This window comes from Acanthopagrus latus, chromosome 8 (assembly GCF_904848185.1).
Source record: "Acanthopagrus latus isolate v.2019 chromosome 8, fAcaLat1.1, whole genome shotgun sequence".
Classification (NCBI taxonomy): Eukaryota; Metazoa; Chordata; class Actinopteri; order Spariformes; family Sparidae; genus Acanthopagrus; species Acanthopagrus latus.
Genome location: NC_051046.1, coordinates 8,869,520 through 8,887,332, shown reverse-complemented (window position 1 = coordinate 8,887,332; position 17,813 = coordinate 8,869,520). Strand labels below are relative to the sequence as shown.

General features: G+C 41.5%; 1 long non-coding RNA gene across 5 annotated transcripts in view; it reads right to left on the bottom strand.

Annotated features, from left to right (window-relative positions):
- LOC119025055 overlaps nt 1-17,813 on the bottom strand; it is a 114,740-nt gene that overhangs the window by 32,185 nt on the left and 64,742 nt on the right. For 4 of the 5 annotated variants that reach the window (XR_005076678.1, XR_005076681.1, XR_005076680.1 and 1 more), the window contains exons 5-7: nt 8,997-9,103; nt 8,136-8,272; nt 6,317-6,409 (exon numbers count right to left, since the gene is read on the bottom strand). This is a non-coding gene — a long non-coding RNA (uncharacterized LOC119025055). The remainder of the gene's footprint in view (nt 1-6,316; nt 6,410-8,135; nt 8,273-8,996; nt 9,104-17,813) is intronic. The other variant, XR_005076682.1, reaches the window with a different exon arrangement.

Genomic DNA, 17,813 nt, shown 5'->3' with positions numbered 1-17,813 from the left:
TATATTAATGATTTGATCACGTTGAGAGACCCAATAAATAATGAGATTTTCTACATTCTGAGAAGCATGAAACCAATTATAATATTATTATTATTGTTAATATCATTGTTGTTGTTGTTTGTTATCATATTTGTTGTCATTTAATCTTATTTGGCTCTTCTTCGGTCCCATTTCCTGTCACTATGAGGATTTCCCTCCTCCGGAGTTAGGGGGCTGCTGTGAGCTGTCAGATTTGCGCCGTTGATATCTCAATTAAGCAAAATAGGAAAATCCATTGTTTACGGGGGTGTGAGAGGGTATTTCCAAGCCGCAGGCATTAAAATGGGAACAAGAATGTGTTCGGTCAGCCTGAACAGCGCAGGAGGATTTTGGGGAGGACTCCTCCTTTGTGACACATGCAGCATAGACATAATGAATTATATTATAATTACAAAGCACAGTCTGTAGAAGTGGACAATATGGATATTTGGCCAGGGGGTGGAGTGTGCTGCTCCATAGAGACTGGGCCACTCCAGACTGCGATTCTATTCAGATCACTTTAACTTAGACAAATCTCAATAAGAATGAATGGGGCTTTGTTCGGGAAGTGAAAACATTTGAACAAGGACGCATCATCTTCTCATACGCTGGGGGCACATAAGCAATTTTTACGGCGTCTGGAAAAGACACCGAGCTGCCAAGTTCTTACTTTGTCAGAAAGTCCTCTATACTATTTATGAATCCAAAATAAAGGGACAGCAAAATACAATACTCATTCAATAAATAAATGTGCAGCGATATGTCAGGGAACACTGGTTTTGTCTGGAGTCTGCAGTGTGGGGCGATGGTGGAGGTGTATTGTGGAGAGACTGGGCAAAGCAGAGCGAGCAGAGAAGCAGAGGGGAGAGAAGCTGGCAGTGACTGAGAAGATGAGGATTTGACGGCAAGGTGACAAAGAGTTCAAACAAAATGAGGCTTGTAGATTAGCAGCACTCCCCTCAGTGACAGGTGTCATCTCTTGGGGCAGTCTGTCACTCTGCCTGCTGCTACTCTTTATATAATATGAGGAGAGAGAGAGAGGAAAGAGAGCTAGAGAGGAGGAGGAGAGGCAGCAGCAGCAGCACCACTTACACCTCACAAGGCACGGCCCTAGCCCGCTCTACCTGCCAGTACGCGAGATTAAAGGCTGCAGTAAGTGGCAGGGGGGGAGCTGGACAGACAAAAGACGAGCCAGTGTTTATTTACCTGGCGAGCCGCTTTGCGCTTTAATGATTTCCGTCGTAACCATAAAAGTTCTCAATCAAAGTCGCTGTAAAATCACTTAGTCAGGGACATTATCTTGTAATAGAGAAACACTAATGTCCATAATTACTCTTTGACACTGCAGTTTGAGGGTCTGCTATTCAGGCAATTCGAATAGCTTTACATCTTTAATCTGTGCCATATTCATAAATCACTTTCCTGTTCACATTCTCCCGATGGGTTAGGACATTGCAGGGAACACTGAACTGTTCTTTTGGCAGCATACGATTTTTATATGTGTAAGCTATTTAATTAGCTCAATGAGACAAAAACATCTGGTTATTTTATCCATGAATAGTTTCTTAATAAAATGCATGCATGGGCTGATATTAGATATTACTGAATATCGTGATATTTGCTGTCACATCTTTCACAGTATCGAATATCGACCAGCTGTGTGATTGTTCACCAGAGAGGAACGGTGTTATTTCTCACCTGGCTTCCTCTGTCTCTCTCTCTCTCTCTCTCTGTTTGCAATTTATACTTTGTGCTAAAGTTCTTATTTGAAATACCTTATTTGAAATTATTTTGTTATTTAAAAGTGTTGTATGTGTTGCTGCAAAATCGATATGTAAAGAGGTGAACAGTTTATCAACCTGTCAGTCCTTTATTTACATTTAAAATATATTAGTAATATTGTATATAACATCATCTATCACAATATTTAGATGAGACAAAATTGTGATATAATGAATGACCAAATTAATTAAATAATGATTTCATTTTGGTTACATAAATCCTGAGAAACATAGATTATTGCACACAGATTTTCTCACAGTCATTATTCAGTAAAGGAATAGGCTGAAGCACAAGGCTGATTTCTTATTATCTAAAGAACAACCCAGAATATCAGCGATAACTTCCAAGCCTAACATCTATTATGTTATTATATATGTTAATACAAGGGCTAGGCAGTACACAGGTATTATTCTGATGTGGTAGTATGTATTGTTAAATTGTGATGATATAACTGTAATTTTTTCCTAGTTTTAAAGGCTGAGTGACACTAAAGTGATGTCATTTCCTCAACTAACCAGAATGTTCTACTTGTTCTAGTCGTTATCCTCCTGATCAATATCTCCACATTACTGTTGATTATTTATCAAAAATCCTATGGTGTTAATATTTTTGTTTCAACAGTCATCCCTAGAGTATTGTCACAATATCAATATCAACGTACTCGGTCAAAAATACAACGATAATTTTTAGGAGACTTATCGAGATATATATTGTGCATCGTGATACAGTCTAAAAATATCAAAATATTTTTTCATTATCAATATTGCTTGTTGCTTGTAAATTCAGCTGCTCACCCCTGAAGTCTGTGAATACAGGTGTGTCAAAATCAGGACTATATCAGATTTTCACCTCATGATTATCGCGGCGAAACAAATTCACGATAACGATATTATCGCAATATCGATAGAGATTTAACAAAAAAAATGCTAAAAAATTCAAATCTATATTTAACTTGATTTTTTTCTCTTAGTATATAAAGGCTGAGAGACTCTGTAACTATAACTGTAAAAAAGAAATAAAAAAATAAAAAAATGAACAATTACTATAAACTACTACTAATAAAAAGGCAGCCAGATGAACAAATGATTCATCTCACTGGACTATTCAGACGGTATCATCATGTGTGTATCATTATGACAATATCAACATCAATTTTTTTAATATCCTGAGTTTCTTGAATATCGCGAAATTGCGACAACCCTAGTCTAAATAACACTACATAGCCAGAAAATCAATATGTATAACTACAAAGAGGTTCAGGGCAATACTTACCAGTAAACACTGACTACCACCCATGAAAGGCAACAAAGGGAACCACAGAGAGTAGGCGAGAGGAGAGGGAATATTGTTCTTTTGTAAGGAGTCGGTGAGTTTTGCCCAGACCCTTAACAAGTCTGTGATACAGGAAGGTATTAACTAAAGCTCGGAGGGAGCCAGCTCACATCATCCTGGTGACATGCAGGCTGAGACCTGCTGCTCTCTGCCCAGGACTCCAGCCATCTGCTCCACAGATTGCACTGAAACACACACAGCAAGCGCCGCTGCCACCCGTCTGGGTGAGAGAGTCACCAGAGGGTCAGCTACTTCTTCAGGACTTTCTCCCTTATACGTTTTGACTGCTCTTACTCGCTCATGTTGATTGGGGTCACGCAAGCAACCCGACTAATAATCTCATAATCTGCACTGAGGGACAATCTACAGTATGTCTAACAGACAGCGAGAGAGGCAGCACACACAGAGAGCGAAGAGAAAAGCAGGAGAAGTATGATGTTTGCTTTTGACAGATGAGGGATGCCCCCTATTGACTTTGTCAGGGAGGCTAGAAACAGGGGTAGAGAGAGTAAAACCAGAGAGCACCGGTGATTGCAAATTGTGAAGAAAATAAGCAGAGTGCCAGCGTTCTCAGTTACAACCACAACAGTAGGGAACTGGTCCCTGAGATTATATGGACAAAAGAGACGCTCGGGCTGAAAATTCAGGTGGCCAATATACATTAAGGTTTTAAAATATTCATTGCACAGGTTGGAAGGGATAGAAGGTTATGTGAGTATTTGACGTCCTCCCGAATGGGAAAATTCTTTCTGAATAACAATCAGGTGGTATAGAATCAGATGTATAATGAGAACGAAGATGAGTGGTAGCTGGTTATAGCCACACAGGGCAATTTTCTGTAGCCTGGAAAAGAACCGTATATAAATGCATCGGCTCAATAAGTTAGACACAAAATAAAGAATAATAAAAAAATGGCTTACCCCCTATATCTGAATTTTTTTATGGTTGTCTCTCTTCAGTTTGAAATGTCTAATAAATGAATTTCCTGATAATAAATGATTTTGCAGACTTGCAGCATGACAGCATCTGTGCCCTGCGCATTGAAAAACAAGTCATATGCAGCACAGTGCGTCTCTGGTCTGTGAACCAGCGTCCGTTGGGGAAATCGACCACCCTGGGCACAGTTGTGTTGGAGTGAGTAATGAGGCAGGCTTTCCACGATGGCTGATAGAGACTCCCATTAACAGCCATGCTTCAGGGTATTCTCTGTCTCTGTGTTGTGGAATGGAAATGAGATCTGATAGAACCATGTATAATTTGTTGTCACATCAAAGTGACACTTATTAGCTTTATTTCCTTATCATTGTTACATCTACAGTACCTCTGGGTAAATATTGCAGTGGAGCATGCTGCTGCTAGCCTGCTTTGTTATGTGCCTTTAAGTACAGACGTATAACTTTCATTGATTGTAGTTCTGTAAGCATTGCTTATAGAAACGTGTGTCTTCTATTGACGTGCTTTCAAATTGGACACAGTGAACATACAAATAGACTTCCTGGAGGCTGATATGCACCGCTTCTGTTTGCTCTTAAGGAATAGTTTGCTGTCATTTTTCCCTTTTTTTTAAAAAATTCTCTGTGTGTCATTTCTTTTCATCGCCAAGGTTGATAATCTTATTAGCAATATCATCCGACAGTATGTAAAAGTTGTATTCATCGGGTCTCACATAGACACGCGTACTTGTTCACACACACGGACGCACCGGCAAACACACACTTTTTTTTCCATTAATCTCGCAGCCACCCTGAAGTGGATTATTTTGAATTTATCCAGCAGCCCTCTTCATATCTTTGTGACTTTGAATTGGGGATATTGCCGGGATGGACCCACTATCAGAGCAGAATTATTTCCCTCCCAACTCCAACAGAGAACTGAGCATTGAAGGGGCTATATTTTACCATTGCATCTATAGATGTGCAGCATTATAACTCATGAGTGGCACCTCATTTCACACAGCCTAATGGCTTGACACTGAGAGCACACCGGGGATCCAGGCAGGGGAGCTTCCCTTCATTTTTTTTTTTTGGCCTAACTTTTATGAGATACAAGGATTAGGGTTGATTGAAAGTCACAGTCAGCTAGCTGCTCAGCACTGCAGCATGTACGAGGTCTTACATTAGACTTCCCCCATTGATGAATTAATTCTATTAATGATACACAGTATGTTGTACCGCTTTGATTTATGTTTCTACAAATTCTGCGGGCTCAATTTGCCGTGCCGAATAAAAAACCTGACATGTCAAAGATAAGTTCAGATCTTTACATTTTCCTTCCAAAAAGGAAAAAAAAAAAAAAAAAAAAAATCCCAGCAGACTGCAGCCGCCATGCGATATTTAACTGATTTAGATAGAGAGAAAGCAGACACTGAGGCACAGTCTACTCTTCAGTGAACTTATCTTACCCGCCTGGATGTGACAGACAGTGTAGCCCTCCAGCTTAGTTGTCATACACCGGCGACCAGTCAGAGCTCGTCAGGTTGCATGATTGTATAATTGTGTTGTGACACCTTGAACCCGCCGGTGGTATATAACCATGTTAATTTCCTGATAGCACACCGTGGGCCGCTGGAATCAGAGTTATGATGGGTGTAATTTGTGCCTCCGACGGCAGAGTGAAAGGAGCGGGTCATCAGCAGGATAAATACAAATTAAAATTGATGCAGGTCTCATTTCTGCTTGACCAGTTTGTGTTGGGGAGGCTGCACAGAGCTGGGAATGGTGCACTTGCCATTTGTGCCATTTGGTCTTCCATTTCAAATTCAGGGCCCGGAGGCAAAAACTCAAAAATCAAATGTACCTGCCCCGAAAGATGTGCCGCGCTATCACAGGCTTGATAATAAAGCTGGAAATACGGGCTGCTTTTATAGATCAGAAAGCTGGAGTGAAGACGTTTCTCATCTAAAAGTTTGCAACCTCTAATTTCATGTCAATAAATAAATAATACTGAGGGGGAAATAAAAGAAACAGAAGCACATGGATAGATGTTTGATATTTTTTTTTCAATACCAGTAGGAAGATTGGATATTGGACACTTTAAATGAAAAGCTAGTGATTTGTGAAACAATGCGTGAGTGACAGCTTCATTTTGATTTTGTATTCTCTGTTTGTTGATGTCTCTGCCTGCATGTGTGCCTGAGTTTGTGTGTATGTGTGTGTGTGTGTGTGTGTGTGTGTGTGTGTCATACGTCCAGCAGAGCCAAAGAGGCATCCCTTCTGAACTCCTGTCACTGCTTCCCTGACTGCGAGTTCAAGAGCTCTTCATTACAGCCTCTGCGCATCTGAGGGAAAGAGAAACAATGCTTAGAGCCCGATGCACATAACCTTTCCATTCAATCAGCGGTTCAAACCGTCTCCCACTACTGCAATTCACTCTCTTTCCAGCCAGTCAAGTGCACAGCTGAGTCAAAAAGCCGCCTATCAAAAAAAAAATAAAATAAAACGGATAGAAATATCTTTGACAGACAGGAAGCTAAATTATCATCTCTAGAATAAATACGCTGATTTTGACTGAAAACGTTAATGACAACATTTTCAACCGGCGGCTATGCATTACCCACCGCTGTCCGTGTAATACGTACATTTTACGAAAATAGGTGGTGAAACTAGCCTGACAGCACAATGCGGATGTCAAACAAAGGCTCGTCAGTAATGTTTTATACAAATCCACTGATATAATAATTATACTATCCCCAGTCTTTAGTGGAGGTTGATTGTTCTTGCTGTGAGCTAACACACTTAATTGTAGTATGCAAATGAGAGCAATTACAAAGCTTTTAGGTGAAGAGATGACAGCTGAGGTTGGTTTTATTGGAGGCCTCACCCGGTCGCCATGGAAACCACATAGAATAACACAACTGTCAAACGGATATAATCTCATGATATGTCCAGAAATTGCCTCCCTCTCTCTCTTTCTCACTGTTTGTTCCGTGAACTGATCCATATGAAAAAAAAAAAAGATTCTTTGATTACTGAGCAAATTGTCTATTTGTGTGTGTGTGTGTGTGTGTGTGTGTGTGCAGAGGGGAAGAGGGGTACGTTTGAGAGACAGAAATGTTGGAATGGATTCAATTTTTTCCCAAAACCAAAGCTTCATACAGAGAGAGTCCGAAACGCTTTGAGCTTTTTTGGAGAGTCAACAATTAGACACATGTATCAAAAAGGAATTTAGGGCAATTATTTGAAGGAAAAATGGTGTTAAAGCACTTATATCTGTTTTACAGAGTGAAGTCAATGGCTCCAACAAACAGACTTTATTCTATATGTCTGATTTATTGATACACAGATTGGTATGTGACAGTTTTATCAACTCCAAACCAGAGTGACTCAAACACGGTCCACACTCCCACCGAACAGGGTTTATTTACGCGAGTGCTTACTGTCGGTGGATCCGCCCAGAGTCACCTTTTCAGTCGACAGACCTAATAATGGCGTTGATGATTGTCATCGTCTCCAACGCAGGAGGCTACCTTTCCAATTAAAACCATCATTGCCATTTATCATAATGTACCATTTTGTTACACACAAAACAATCTACATAATTCTGTGTGATAGAGTTGCGGGGTTTTCAAATTACATACTTTTCAGCCCAATTTATTTTTATCAGTACAGCATTTGACGTCCGCTATTCTGCGTCTGTTTATCTCAAATTACAGTAAATGGCACAATCACTGCCGTTGGCGAGCAAAACAAAAAGTTGCGCTACGAATTCGGTCAAATTTTCCTCGAACAATCTATATTACAATTACTCTTGTGCCGGCTTTCATGAATTAAATATGAGTTGTGTCTGAGAATGAGATGCTATAGAGGTAAATGACAAGAGGCAGCCTGTAATTGAGGTGGTGGCAACATGGGCCTACTGAACTAATCCCTGACTCGGTCATGTGACGGGCTGTTCACCAATGGCGCCGGTCCTTTTCACCACAAAGCCAGGGCAGCTGGGAAAATTGATTTCTCATCTGAGCTGTATTTGATAGCTTTTGAAATCAAAAATTGAAATTAACTAACCTACGCCCCGTCATTACAAAAGAGCAAATTAAACTGTGCAACTGCGGTTCCTCCGAGCTCTGGAAGCCTGTGAAGAAGAGGATTTTTGAAGATGCGAGCACTTCTCGGCCCGTGCCTCTCTCTCTGCCTCGTGCTTTCTGCCAAGAAATCACAGAACAATAAATAATAAAAAAGTGTACTGTTGTCTCGTAATAATATATAGGATTCTGATTTCAACAGAGATTTTACAGCACATTTTACTTGTTGTGAAGGCTACAAAATATTTATTTTTTTCAACTAATAAATATTGTTATGTGGGATGCTTTGCGCATACCATTTCGTTTAAATCTAATTTTCTGCAAATATAACAATTTGCAATTGTTCAGATTTATAAGGCAAAATAACACATTTAATCCAGAGCGCTGTATTAATAATTGGCAAATGCTTTGAGTGCAATTATTAAACTTTGTAGGTTTGGCAGAATTGACAGCTTCTCCAAATGAACAGTCTGATTTTTGCTCAAAAAAAGAAAAAGAAAAAACAAAACAAATGTGCAATTAAATAAATGACGCTTTTAAATTAAATCTAAAGTAATACTTAGATGGCGTCGCACGAGAAAATTACACATATAAAGATTAAACAAGCGCTACACCCACTATTTGCTATGAGTGACTTAATTTACCCTTCATTATTAGAACAATGCAAACAGCACTCCAACAAGCGTTTAAGGAGCGAAGCCTCTTTGTGAGAGTGAGTGAAAGTGGACGAGACGTGGAGCCCAACAAGGTAGCTGGTTTGCGTTGACAAACGACATGCCGAAACAGATGTTCCTGCAGGTGGACATGAAGATCAATAGGCGGTGGAGAGCAGCGAGATAGTTACCTGAGCTGCTGGAACTTGTAGCAGATGTTAAACAGACTGATGCCCTGGAAGGCTGATCAATGGACAGGAGGCAGATGGAGGAGAACATGGAGGAGTGCTGGGAGGCGCTGTGAGCAGGGAGAAACATAAAAAATAATGGGAGTCACATTTGATATGCAGATGGGCGCCTGTCCACAACGTTAACCCGTCAACACAAAAAAAAAAATAAAAAATAAAAAATAACAGGCTTCAACTTTTAGGGGGGGGAAAACTTCCAACTTCAGCCAAAACTCTGCTCCCTTCATTCGCCTGTGTCATGCTAATTACTGTTGAATTTACCTCGTCAAAAGTCAGGATGCTGTAGGGCTGATAATTTATTCCCCTATCATAATTCCACACAGGTAGATTAGGGGCACCCATGATGACCATTATCAGGTGTGAGAAACTGGAGATTCAGCAGTTTTTGTTTTTTTTTATTCTGGGCTAAAAAAACTTGCCTAATTAGCAGTGGTGAGAGTTAGTGTCAGGCTGTGATCTAACAGACTATCACCTTTACCTCCCATTAGTGAATTAAATGCACACTGGAAAAATCTCAGAGCATCTCTTGGCCCTCGCAACTGGGTCCAAACTAGAGCGTTATCAATCTTGTTTTTATGAGCAGATGTGACAGAAAAAAAAAGGCTTATCTGCGATGTGAGGAAAAAATATATATCACTTTTAGGTATTTTATAAAATACATTAATGATATATAATTCAAAAATATGTATTCGACAGCTGGATAATTTCAGGTGCATTAAATTCAGTGTGCGACACAATTATTTTCTTTTCAGTCAATTCAAAATCAACCTCGGTCTTGGAGTTAGAAGAGGTGCAACGTCTGCCTCGGCTCTTTCCCACAAATACTGTACATCTGCACGAACACACACAAGCTCGTATGTACAGACACACGCACAGATCTCCTGACATCCGACGTCCCAGTGGCCTTGCTGTCCGAGAAGCAACTTGAACTAGGCGATAACCTGATAGACTTTATCTTGTCTTCCCCGGGTCTCACTGAAGCCTGAAGAAGACACTTCAACTGCACAGCATCCCCCCAGAGTCCTAACCTTCCCCTCATCTCTCCTCGCCCGGCATCGGCGCCTGAGAGCTGTCAGCGGCCTGTTGCTTATTGATGTTTCTGCATGTTTTATGTCTCTCTGAGATATGACGGCCCTGACACAGTGCTGATTTCAATCAGCTTGCCACATACCGCAGAGAGTGACAGCTGGGGAAAGTAAGAGGGACAAAAAAAAAAAAAAAGGGGAGAGAAAGAAAGAATTGGTGGGGATGTCATTGGCTCAGATCAGCTCCGGCCTTGTCTCTGACCGGGGGATTCTCCTCCCTTCTAATGAAAATGTTTCATTCACATCTCACATCTCATGCCTCCCTCGCTGATGAATTCAATAGAAGAAAAAAGAGAAACGAATGGCGAGGGGAAAGAAATTCAGCTTTTGTCAGATTGGGGAGGCAAGAAGAGAGGATGACCCCTGAGCCAAAGGTTCTGACACTGCATCAATCCCTTTAGGGGTGAGGCCTGCTGGACCAGCTCTGGCTGAAGATTACTTCAGCACATCTGAGGGATGGCTGCTCTATCTATTTCACACATTCTATGCAGAGGAGCGCCTTGTATGCTTTGGATCCTGAGCTGCCCACTAAATTAGGTCTGAGATCATTCCATGGAATGAGGGGAGCTATCCAGGCCAATTCAACCCCAAACCATTGACAGAGAGCTTACTGAACCCCTAAAAAAAAAAAAAGAAGAAGAAGAAGAAGAGGAGGGAGACACATCGAGTCCCTCTTTCTCTTTATGATACCAACTAGAATGTACCGTGGGTAATCCCAATAAGGCTCTTTACTTGCAAATTCAAGTATGGGCACACATGTACCGATAAGACGCTCCCACGCAGCTTTCTCACATACGTGTTATTGACAAGCATATCACATCCACTCAGCTCCCAGCGCTTTTGTCCCAATCTTGAAGTAATATCTTTGACTTATTAGGTGGCGGAGTGACGCTAAATATGTCGGGGTGAAGCACAAAAAAAATCTCTGAAAAACCTGCGGGTCACATAGGATGCTCTGTTTTATATCCTTGTGCTTCCCAGAGCAACGTATATCTAAAAAAAAAAGAAAAAGAAAAAAAAAAAACTCTTTTTTTTTCTACAAATATTCTAGGTGTTCATTTAATATTGAGGCGTCGACGTGTTTTTCTTTTTCAGCCTTATCTCCGACTTCAACTTAATCTAAACTGGACTTTGAATTAGAAAAAGAAAAATCTCCAGGATCTCGTAGTCTTTTCAAACTTGTGTTTGTCTGAATCTGATAAAGCGCAATTTATTCCCTCCTGTTTTCATTGAGAGATATCAAATTAATAGCTCTAGTCGGGGTACTTTACTTTGAGTGTGCAGTCATATTTCACTTTCAGTTTTTTTTTTCCCTTTTTTTTTTTTTTTTAACAGAACACAATTACTGCAGCCATAATGAGATTCAAAACAAAGACTAAATTAGCTGTCATTAAATTATTTCAATTTCCTTACCCTAATAGAAGATTGTGACAGGTGTCATAGTTGCTGTTATGTTTGGATTCGCAACATGTTATAATGGATAATTGATCCATCAAAAAACATCAAGCCAAGGCAATAACTGGCTTGAGACTGGCACACTGAACATGCAGAAAATCGAATTTAACCCCGTGTTGACTGAGACACTCCTTGCTCTGTCGATCAAGCATGTCTCTCCTTGACAGCTCTGTTCGCATGTTGTTAAATAATCTAAAGGGGGGGGAAAAGAAACATGAAAGAAAAAGCAGTCTCAGAGGAACTGTCACAGAGAAAGGAAAATGCCATGGGGGGCGAGGAATGCCTTCAGTCGCGCAGCTTTTCACATTTTAATTTCGGTCTGCGGGACTGACTCATGGTAGCGCCTGAGTGAGTGGGTCCTGGGAGTCAGGGCTCGCGCTGACCCCTGAGTATAGACAAGCCCAGAGAGATGTCAGCTGAGAGCTCCTGAGGATCACCAGGCTGCCAAGCGCTTTGAAAGCTGCTGCCAATTCAGCCTAAGTTTCAGCTGAATGGTCGCCACAGAGAAGGGGAGCGACAGCAATAAAAACAGGTTGCAAAAGGAAGAGAATTTGCTTTCAAAATGTATTTGGCCTCCGACCTTGCATCCAACCCCGTGGCCTTTGTCTTTGAAGCCGAGCATATTTTTTGAGAGACACTGAAAGAGGGGAGGGTTTCAGGGGTGGACTTGGGGCCTGTCAGTATAAACATATTAATAATCTGACAGCTTCATCTGCTTTTGAGGGCTAGACTTGACAGCTTCACAATGGCCTGCGCTGTAGTCCTCCTCGTACATGTCTAGCTTTCCTGTCTGAACAACACAGAGAGTTTATTAAGACATCACACTCCTGTGAAGTATTGATTTTACACCAGTCTCTGTCACTTACTGTATTAGCCCAAGCAGGGGCTCCAAAATAAACTATGACAGCTGCATGTAACCTGCTGAATATGTTTGAGAGAACTGCTCAGTTCAGGTAAATTCACGTTTCTATTTTGTTGTACGTCTTTAATCTAATATCGCCTGACCAAGATCCGTGATCAAACATAAACACACATCAGAAAAAAGCTTTGATTTTCTTTTTTTTTTCTCCCCTCTTTTTAAAAGCGGAAAATTCAAATTTTTTTGACAGTGACAAATAAAAGGAGAAACGCATTAGACGGGGGGAGATTGTTGCAATTAAGTTTGTGCAGCTCAGGAAAAGCAGCGAATGCTATCTCGAACAAAGGAGGGGGATGTGCATCTGCCTGTGGAAAACGCGGCCCCGCCTCTCAGACAGTGGGTCTGTCCGCGGAGAGACAGAGGGAGAGAGGGGTCAGAGGGAGCACAGGTAATTGAGGTGTCCCCTCCCCTCCCTTTTTTCCAGGGCTTCTCACCCCATCCTTTCACCCCCCCCCCCACCCTATCCACACAGCGGGCACAATTACGCTCCCCATCACCCCACCAGCTGGCCCCCGTGATCCCGCACTTCTTACTAAACGCGACTCCATCGGCCCTCTCCCTCTTAACCTCTCAGCACCCGCTCCGGGGGAATGGTGAGGCTGCACACAGAACTGGGGGAAAAAGAACTCAGACGGCGCAGCTACTACTTTTAACACTTTGTGAAAAAAAAAAAAAAGAAAAAATAGGGAAGTTGAGTTAAATGCAGGATGTGCATTGAGAATTAAACTGGGTTTATGGCAGGTGTACGGAGGGAGTGGGAACCCTACAGACACACAGCCGCTCTGGAAAATGATTTAACAGCACGAGTGACTTTATTAAATTTAGCTGCAGATTATTTTAGTAAAATATTGTCAAACGAGGTAACGATACACCGCGCTAATTCATTTTACGCTTTAAATAAGCAGAAATCTGACACATTTTGAATAGATTTAAAGTAAAATTGATAAATTCCACTTTGAATGAGGAAACGCCGGCCTCAACATCTAGCCTGCTAACAATCTAAATCAAACTGTAATAGCTATCAACATGTATGTTAATTGAGTGGCTTGAAATAGATTTCAACACCCGAGTGTCAGTCTGATCATATTTCTCGAACACGCTCCGAGTGTCTCTTGATAGACAGTGTTTTCACTCCATCCCTTCACATTAATGAGTGGGAAGGCTCTCCTGTGCGTTATTACCTGAAATAATACCATATGGTAAAATGTAAACAACATCTGCATATTCATGTCATAACTTCATCTGTTTAATTAGTTCCAGCAAAGCAGTTTACCCTCTGAGGCCCTCCCTGTCAGAGCAGTGACGGCAGAGCCGTGCCCTGCTGTCGGGCCTGACAGTCCTCCATTGTTCAGTTGACGCTCTTGCCCTGTCTGTTTAATGCCAGGTGCATCTTTACAGGCCACGGATCAGGTGAAGTGAGTTAGGGAGCTTCTTTCACACCGGCACCGAGCCTGACACGTCCCTCTTTAGCGAGGAGACCTACCAATTATTTGAGGATATTCTGTTATATGTAAACACGGCTTGGTTAGGAGCCAAACTTTCACCGGCTGACACCATCTCTGACACGCGTGCCGCCACTGTAAGCATACACGTATCAATATGTGTGGCGGGATGCATCTGTTTTTTCCTCTTTAGATCGCGTGATACACAGCTCGGGTCAATCTCGTGTAAGATAACAACAGCTACTGTTCGTTTTTCTGTATTTAAGTCTTGGCCAAGAATAGATCGATTCCACAGACGCTTGCCATGAAATATAATTCATATTTTTGGATAGGTGGTCTTTGATAAGCGACGGTGCTTCACCTTATTTTTATCCGCGTTTCATTTTTCCAGTCACTATTTCTGTATGTTATGAAAACAATGCCGACAGGGCCAGAAAATTCACAATGTTTTGAATTGTTGTTTTTCTTGATTTTTTTTTTTTTTTTTTTGGGGTGGTGGTGGTGGGGGAGGGACTGGCAGAAAAAAAAAAAGTCCCACAAACAAAGAAACAATAAAGAAGAAAAAAAAAAAACCAGGGCACTGTGGTATGAGAAGCCTGAGTGGGCATTCTCTAATTAAATTCTCCTTCATCAGGCACTCGTTTGTGCACAAGCATTAATACTTTTGACCCCGTGTAGCCCGAACACTAACATGCCTGAGGAAGGAAAAAAGAGGAGGGAAATGAAAGAGAAAAACATGAAGGAATATCTTATTAGGGGAGTCAGGCATGTTTTGGCCCTCGTTTCTTGATGGCTGCTCTCGGTGTCGCGACCTACTGGCGTCTAGCTAATACGACAGTGTACGCCATGCCATTGTTCTCAATCAATAACTAATTATCAAAGTACTGGCTCCGACTTGTATTGTCCTCTTTGCTCGGAGCCCCTTGTTGTGGACTGAAAGACAGAACAGGGGGAAGAAAGGGGAAAGGAGGGTGGCTTTTGGCTGCACAGTGATGCTGCCGCCACAACATCCTCGCAAGCCTTTCAAGATACACTGTGCCGTCAGTTTGAATTACCATCCCCTACTAATTGATATGAATTAGAACAGAAGAATTATTGTTGCTGCTGAATGTCATAACGATATCCTCAAAGTAATCATGGGAGACAAAAAGAGAACAGCACAAAACACACAAGCAGACCCAATAAGAAAAGACAAATTAAGCCGACTCCTGCTAGGGACTTTGCAAACGAGGCTTCAGACAATGGGGAAAGAAAATTAGACTGCTACCAATCTGTATGTTTCATTATTTCAATCTTGTTTTGCAAGTATGAACCACGATTTTAACTAAGCAGAAAGGGTTCCTTCTCTAGAAAAAAAAAGAGAAAGAAAAAGAAAAGTTATTTGGGAGCCATATCTTAACCATCAACAGGTTCAAACGAGGCACTCTAATCACTGATACAATGTCCTTTTATCACCTTGTCATTGTTGGTTGGGTTTTACAAATGAGCTGACTGAAATAGAGGAACCCACTAATTCGTAGCTGGCAACACAGGGTGGATTGTGTGCTGGTGCCTGCCTGTCTCTGCGCTTCCTAATGGAGTGGCGAGTCCTGTCATCCCACGTGGCAGCACAGTTCACTTCTCCGCAGTCCTGTTGGTGCCACTGGCACCAGGACTGTGAGCCGGAGCCCCAAGGAGCCCAGGGGGTGGCTGGTGCCCCAGTGGCAGGCAGGGGTCAGCCTAGTAAAAGTGCTGCCCTCAGGACGGCGAGTCTAATCCCACAGCAAGAGCAAGGCAGCTGGAGCGTCCCGTCCGTTCAGTCTGTGTAATGATATCACTTGCACTGGATCTGATGTCTGACCTCATTACCAGAGTTTAATTGCGTTGCTAACAGAGTTTCAGTTCTTCCTTTCTCCGGCCTCTTTCTGGTTTTTGACAGCTCTCCAAAAGAATTTCTCTGTTGCTCACAAAATTAAATTAATTTCCTATACATTTTTTTTAACCACATGGTCACTTGAAATGCGAATGAAAAATATTCTGTAAAGCTTGGGCTCAGAAAGGTAAATCACATTTTTTTTCTTTCAATTCTAATCGGCAAAATAAAGTAAAATTAAATCTACAGTTATTCTTGATTTATTTACACATTTAGCAACAGTTCCATAAGAATTGGATTAAATGGTTGACTTTCCCTCTGAGACATGCTACTGTAAAATGTGAAAGATACTGGGAAAAATGGAAATGTTATTGAACCGTAAAGTGATTTCTCTAATATGTTCATCTTTTGTTTGTTTTATTTCCTTTGCACTTTGTCCATTAGCGTGGACTATTGATTTAAAACGGCTTTACATGACCTCTACGAGGAACCTCTACGATTTCAGTGACCCAGCTCCTATTCAATAAACTAAAGTTAAAAAAAAAAAGAAAAAAATAACTGGTTAAGTTCAAAAACCATGATTTACACTTGACTTTTTCCTCATTGGAAAAACTCAGCAACACAAACTCTAACTGCCACTTGAAATTAAAAAAAGGCATTGTCTTTGACAGGTGGTTATTGATGGGGGAATAATTTGAAATAGAAAGGAGGGTATTAAATCAGCAGTTCATTAACACCTTTTAATATACCTGGTCCTTATCACATTGTGTTTATTACAGATGAGTGTGAAAAAGCTTCACTACATATGTAAATGCAGATGGTGTTGTTCACACTTTAAATTAGGTAATCTTTTATTTTTTTTATTTTTTTACTCATTGCACTGAAAGTGACAATCTTACCATCAGGATTCTAGTGTTGAGGTGTGGACTCCTCAGATGTATGTAAAGCTACATGTTCTGGATAACTACAGAGGACTGGGCATTACGTCTCGGGGGAAATATTTATTTTTCTATTTGTGTAGCATGTCTTGATGCTTTGAATCCAGAAAAGCTTGCTCCCCAACTTGTTGCGAGCCATGCGACCTGAGAGCCAGCTGTAACCTGCCCTCCACCATGAAGGAAATAACTCTCTTTCATGCCAGGAAACCACATGAAATATGAATAATGAAAACAGACAGAATTGTGGTGTAAATAGGAAGCATGACTGGGGCTTGGTGCTGCAGATAGCGCCTCTGTTGCCTCGCTATCACCAGCCGTCTCTCTCTCTCTCCCTCCCACACAGCTCAAGAGGCAATGTCATCTTGGTTTCCTACTCGGCGCCCAAGCTGCAGCCCTCCATAACCTGCACACCCTTAGGAAGCCACAACTGGGTCGCGGGGTGCGGGCCACTGCTGTTAATGGGGTTGCTCTTTGAAAACATCACAACACAAGTAAACAGCCATTGTGTATTAAGTACAGTGAAACTTTGAGTAAAAGTATCATGGTGGGTAAAGGTTACAAGCAGAAGGTATTCCGAGTCTGTGTGCAAGTGTGTGTGTGTGTGCAAACAGCGGTCTGCGTACAGGTGCTTTGCTGTATTGGAAATGCCTCATTACCACCCTTCCCATTTTCTCGGGCTCATATAGTGTAGCAATGTGCCCTTGAAAACAGACCCCAATTAATTCTTTGCATTGTGCATGTGGATAGATTTTCCAATATTCTCATCATGAAAGAGCAATTATAATTCCATGATTCATATGCACACTCCATTTGAAGCAGCTATCCTCGCCCATTGTCAGTTGTCAGAGTAGAGGATAAACCATGAAAAGGCCTAATCCTGCTATGGGCAGCAGGCTTTAATGAGCAGACTGTCTCAGGCAGAGCCATGTGATACCCTGGCTGGGGCCAGACCAGTGCAACGCGGAGGTCAGCTCCTAATGGAGGGCTCCATGGCTTCCCCTCTGGAGAAGGGCGGAGCCCACTTACGTTGACCTGTTAAGTCAAGTTGCTTTCCTCTGACCCTCTGAAA